The sequence below is a fragment of the Bos indicus x Bos taurus genome, chromosome 4, assembly GCF_003369695.1.
Source record: "Bos indicus x Bos taurus breed Angus x Brahman F1 hybrid chromosome 4, Bos_hybrid_MaternalHap_v2.0, whole genome shotgun sequence".
Lineage (NCBI taxonomy): Eukaryota > Metazoa > Chordata > Mammalia > Artiodactyla > Bovidae > Bos > Bos indicus x Bos taurus.
The window spans coordinates 17621682-17628340 of record NC_040079.1 but is presented as its reverse complement, the minus strand read 5'-3'; positions in this window follow the sequence as shown (position 1 = coordinate 17628340).

The following is a 6659-nucleotide window of genomic DNA, read 5'->3' as shown; positions in this document are numbered from 1 at the left end:
ATACCTGAATGGTCTAGTGGTTTTCCCTACTTTCTTCAATTTAAGTCTGAATTTGGCAATAAGGAGTTCATGATCTGAGCCACAGTCAGCTCCTGGTCTTCCAACAACACAAGAGAAAACTCTACACATGGACATAACCATCATCACTTCACTTATTTGTAAAAATGGCACTTCTATACAATTCTTTTTTCACAATTGTCTTGTTGATCACTGAACTCAGGATAGGCAAGGCATGAGTGAGGAAGCAGGAAGAAAATGTGAGGAACTGCAGGAACTGCAGACATACTTTATTTGCAGTGGCTAATGCAGCAAAAAGGGATATTTCAGGTTGACTTAATATAGGTATATATAAACAAAGGAGGCGCTTTGCCAAGTTATCACATCATGATGCAAGTGCACATTGCTATGAATGATTGAAGCCCTTAGTTACATAGCCATGCAAAGTCATTGTTTATAGGAAGTGGACTGAGAGAGCCTGACCATTGCCATCTTGGCTAACTGCTATTTCTCTACATTCCAGCCCTTCAGGGTTTCTTGCTGTACTAACTATACAATTTCCATCCTCTGCAGCATCCTCTTAGCACATAATGCGGCCACAGGAACCCACATCCCACAACAGCAGTAGAGGCTACAACAACCACCTACCAGGCCTCAAACTACATCCCCAATACATAGCAAAACCGATACTGGACAGGTACTGGACAGGTTGGCCCACCATTCCTGAAGTGCGTCTCCAGTAAGTTGTTGTACGTGATGAATTTCCTGTGTCATGTGCTATAATGCTGTTGTAACATTTTTATGATAATCTGGAATATACACACAACATCCTGTACATAGTAATGCACACACTCTGCCCTGTGTAGCAGTTAATAAGTCTAGGGCCATTCTGTTCAGTAAGACTGTTTTCCTCATGTGGTATACCTCTTCATCTAACAGAGTTAAGGCCTGGTGTGTGTAATTCAGAGCATGGGTAGCATGCAAGGCAAGGGCAGTCACTTGTGCTTCAGTAACTATAGCTCCCCCTTGGGGCAAAAACAGGGCCTGCAGGTAGTACCACCATGACGTCCATTTCACATGGTACCATGCACAGCCCTATTATTAGCAGGACAGTGTGGGAGTGTAACATACACTGAGGTGAGTAGGAACGGTCAGCCCCGAGAATATGTCCAGTCCAATACCCAGGCAAGTATGCCACCCATATGGCCCACATAACCCACATACCCAAGGTTCCATGAGGGACAGGAATTACACTATAGGCCTCTTGATAATCCTGATCGAGGCTAAAATTAGCACAGAGGGATGCGGGAGAGGGGGGAAATTCTTTAAGCTTTTTCCACAGTTTGTTGACAAACTGACAAAATGTAGTCCGCTGGAGAAGGGAATGGCAAACCACTTCAGTAGTCTTGCCTTGAGAACCCCATGAACAGCATGAAAAGGCAAAAAGACAGGACACTGAATGATGAAATGGTCTTCAGTCTTGCAAAACGTCTCCAAGGGGATGGCCAGCCTTTGGAAAGGATGTGTTCTTTTTGTTGTAGCTCTTCTTTTTGTTGTAGCTATTCACAGGTGCTAGGAACGATTGAGGGCAGGAGGAGAAGGGAACAATACAGATGAGGTGGTTGGATGGCATCAGTGACTCAATGGACATGAGTTTTAACAAGCTCCAGGAGATGGTAGGACTGGGAAGCCTGGCATGCTGCAATCCATGGGGTCGCAGAGTCAGATACAACTGAGTGACTGAAGAACAACATTCACAGATAGGCAGGGTCAGATTATCTATGTGCTGAACAAATGCACTTCAGTTTACAGTCAGGCAGAGGGACAGAGTCCTCTGAGGCAGGTCATTATGTCTGATTGTAAAAACAAAAGCAACAAAAAGCAGGTCAATGAAACAGTTCCAACATGGAGTCAGAATTGGCTTCTCCTTTGCAACAGTATGGGACTTGAAATATCCATTGTATTCCCAGTCTACGTGCCCATTCCCAAACCTTCTTTCTGGTGAAATGGGTACCTTGATCACTCTCTATGATTAGAGGATGGCTTTAAGCTCCTTGAATCTACAGAGTTGATCTGTGGCCTTACATGGTCAGGCAAAAAGCAAACTTGTGGCTGGGTCTGCAGCTGTTAGTGCAAAGCTGGCATTGTCTGATGCTGGCAGAGGCCCTATCAAGTCCACTTGCCACTGAGTCAAGGGGACCCTTCTCCTTACCACTTGTCCATTGGTCTATGGGGATAGAGGTCTCCTCCTGGTCACATGTGGGGCAATCATGGGAGGCATCTGCTATCTCTTTCCATGAAATGAGAAGATCCCATCTTTTAGGGACTGCCCACATGGTTTTTGTCCCTGTATGGTGCAGGCACTGGTGTACCCAAGCTGCTACCTCATTGGGCGGAGCCTGTTCCACCCACCAGACATGCACAAACCTGTCTGCTTATCACTCCTCTGGCTCACCATAGGCAAATACCCAGTCACATGTATTATTGTTATGTCCTTCTCATGCCCTAAGTCCCTCTGATCTTGTCACATGGCTTACTCCCACAGGGGTCTATGGCCTACCAGCCAGTGCTGTGCCTTCCATGTGGTGATCCATAACATTAGACCTTTATAAGCCATGCAACTATCTGTACAGATAGTGAGGGGGCACTGCTTCATTCTTGGCCACTATCCAGACAGCATGTAATTCAGCCATTGCTTACTTTGACCAACTCTGGAATCAAACCATATGGTATCCCTGGCCAGCTGGATATCAGTGGCAGCCCAGGAGGAGGCCTGGCCTCTACTGAACCCATCAGTGTACCTGGCTTGAACATGTATTGGTGGTTTACATTCTTTAAATGGTAAGGGTCCTGGTTCCATCATTGTCGGGGTGTCTCCCAACGTTTCTACTGTAAATGTAATAGGCTCTAGAATATGCTGCAGCTTCTGTGACAAAGGACTGGCAGACAGGGAGCTCATTTGTTCCAGATATGCTCCCTATTTAGCCAAGGTTGGGGTCTTGCCACTCTCTGGTCTTGGGAGATGACACCCAAGATCATAGCTAGCCCTCTATTGGGTAGGTTGTTTTAATATGTACCAGAGCCTTCCCTGTGATCACTTCTGTGGATAATAAAGTGGCATACACAGCTGCTAGCTGCTTCTCCATCAAGGAGTACCTCATTTCTGCCCCTTTCCATAATTGAGACCAAAACCCCATAGGGGCATGTAGCTACTCTTGCTGTTCCCACAGACCCATCCAAACCTTTCAAGGGTGATGTGTGTATCTAACTCAGAGGGCTTAATGGGATCTATAACCTGAAATGCTTCAGCCTGCTGCAGTGTCCACTTAGTAGCTCAGAATGCTTGTTCTATGGTATCCAACCATTCGGGGCCACCCACTTTCTTGTAAGTGAGTATATAAGGGGCACACCATGCCCTCCAGTATCCTAAAAGTCCCTCATAGGTCTGCAATTGAGCCACAGTAGTAGGTTGCAGGAACATTTGTATTTTAATCAATTACTGCTTCCAATATTTGGAGAAGGCAATGGCAACCCACTCCAGTACTCTTGCCTAGAAAATCCCATGGACAGAGGAGCCTGGTAGGCTGCAGTCCATAGGGTCACGAAGAGTCAGACACAACTGAGCGCCTTCACTTTCACTTTTCACTTTCATGCATTGGAGAAGGAAATGGCAACCCACTCCAGTATTCTTGCCTGGAGAATCCCAGGCACGGCGGAGCCTTGTGGGCTGCCATCTATGGGGTCGCACAGAGTCGGATACAACTGAAGTGACTTAGCAGCAGCAGCAGCTTCCGATATCACCTTTGTCTTCCCAAGAACTTGACAGACAATCCAGGCCCTTGGATTTTTGTGGCATTCTCAGCCAACCCACATGATTCCAAATGTGCTCTAGTGCACACTGTTCTAAATCTTCAAGAGAATTGGGGGTTAATAACATATCATCAATATAATGAAACAGGTTCACTGATGTTGGGTGCTTACATTTCACTAAGACTTCCACAACCAGCCAGTGACATAGTTAGGCTATGCACGTGTCCCTGGGGAAGGACCTGAAACATCCTCTGTCTTCCCTCCCAAGTAAATGCAAGTTGACCTTGACTCTCATCAGCTATAGCTATAGAGAAAAAAGCATTAGCTAAGTCCACCACATAGTGATAAGTGCCCAACACTGTGGTCAACTGGTCCATCAAGTCACAGATCAGTGGTTTGGAGGCATGCAAGGGCGGCATGATTTTATTGAGTTCTCTGTAGTCCACCATCAACCGCCATGAACCATCAGGCTTCTGAAAAGACCACAGCGGGGAGTTAAAGGGACTATGAGTGGGCTGTACAATGCCCACTTTCACCAGCTCAGTGACAGTAATGCCTATTTCTTCAGGCCACCTGGTAGACAATACTGTCTCACAGCTGTTCCCCTCCAAGGTGCTGGCAATAACTGTAAGGGATGCTTCACGTATCCCCTCACAATGATCTTCACCATACACACTCAGGGACAAAATTCCCACACAGAGGTTTGCAACATTAGGCCTTGTGGAACATGTGTCCCCAAAACATATTGCGTGATCGGGGATACACACAGTATACATCCACACAAGGAGCCGTCCAATTTCCAGAGGTAAGGTCACAACCTTTGCCTTAACTGTTTGGCTACCATAGCCATCAATTTGTGCACCAGGACCAGGGAACTGCTCCAGCTTGCCATAAAGAAGGCTGCCTTCAGCATTGTTGTCTACCAGAGCCATTACTCTCTGTACTAATGAATTGACCAGTGAATTGCAAGTTCTTCATGGGGCCTCTGGTCTCCACTTGGGCTCTTCAAGAGGGCACCTTGGCCTGAGCCCTATTCAAAGTGGAAAAGGGTATCTGAAGGAACATCCTTGGGCGCCATGTAATCTCTAACTGAACTGTATCTCTTGCTGTGAGTGTTTCCCACACTTGGTAAGCTGCCGCTCCAGTCTCAGTTGCCTCCGTAACTCTAGGAGTGTAGCATTGGGCTATTTACCAATTTTATTTCTGTTAATTTCCACTGCCAGAAAATCAGCCTACATCTGTAACCATGTGGCCTGGATGGGGACTTTACCAGCTTGGCCTTCCTTCAGGGTCTTCACATTCCTGAGGCCTTTTGCCTGGTGTTGCCCATGTCTCAAGTCCTCCCTCATAGATGGGGTGTTCCACGTAGGTCCCAAGAATAGCATTCAGGGATTCAAAAGAGTAGATAGGGCATTGTTCACTATGTCCCCATTGGGGCACATTTTTCAAAATGCCATCTTGCATGTTTCCTGTAAAACGCTCATCAGCTAGACCTCGAGTATTTAGGTTAAACATAGACTGTTTCATGCCCAGCTGTCTCACAACTTGGGTTAACTCAGCAAAAATATGCCACTTACAGGGTCTAGGAGTTCTGCCGCTTTTGTCTACACAGTGCAGATGGCAGCATTAATCCATTCCACCAGGGCGTTTGGCTAGGTGTCCCCTGCATGAGTCGCCTAGCATTCTATAATCTTTGTCTTAATGAGGGGTGAGTGGTTATAGATGCCAATCATTCTATGTCATCCCCCAGAACAAATAATACCATCCACCCCTGTGTCCCAGAATCACAAAAGCCACATTGCCAAGGGTTCCCCTTGCTTTCCGAAATTGCTTACCCAAGTTAACCAACTCCATCTGGGTATATGGTGGACAAGTCATGAACTCAGTCACATTGGGGACCCCTTGAGGATGTCCGCCCCCTGCCCCCGCCCCACTGGGGGCCACAGGTTGTTCATATTTCACCTTCTGCTGTACAATGGGCCTAGCTAACAAGCAAGGACCCAAGGTCTCATAACGTTCATCATCACTGTCCCTTAACTCTTCATTGTCCTAGGCACTGGGTTCATCAAGGCCACACATCTCTTGCTCCAGTGTACATATACTCTGCTCTAGTTCTTCCTCCTGTCTCGTCTCTGTAATTCGGACACTTGGACAGCTTGCCTGTGGGCACTATCCACATTAGACTTCAGAGCAGTCAGGAAAATCCACCCCATAGTGCCAGCAGCAGTACATGCCACTTTGGCAAATGGGAACTCACCGTCTGTAACACCTCTTTAAGGCTATCCAGTGACCTGTCTGCCACCTCCTGGTCTTCCACCAGGGCCCACACCGAAAGGACCACGGTGACCAAGTACCACATGCTATGCCATGGCCACTGGCTTCCCTTCCTGCTAGGTATCCTTCCCACTATGCCAATTGTCTCGCTGATCACTGAATCCAAGGTAGGCAAGGTGCAAGCAACAAAGCTGGAAGAAAATGCGAGGAGCCATAGGAATTGCAGACATGCTTTATTTGCAGTGGCTGACTCAGCAGCAAGGGATGTTTCAGGGGGGCTTAATACTAGTATACAGAAATAAAGGTGGCAATTTGACAAGCTATTGCATCACAATGCACGTGTGCATTGCTATATAGATGATCTCAGCTGTTACATAACCATGCAAAGTTGTTTTTCACACGAAGTAGGGCAAGGGAGCCTGACCATTGCCATCTTGGCTACTTACTATTTCTCTAACACAGGATCATTTCCATTTTAACAAAGCCTATTCTGACCCCATCCTACTCTCTGCAAAGGTGCAGCATCACTTCATGTATTCTTTAAAATGGCACTTCCACAGTCATCTGTGTACAGAGGC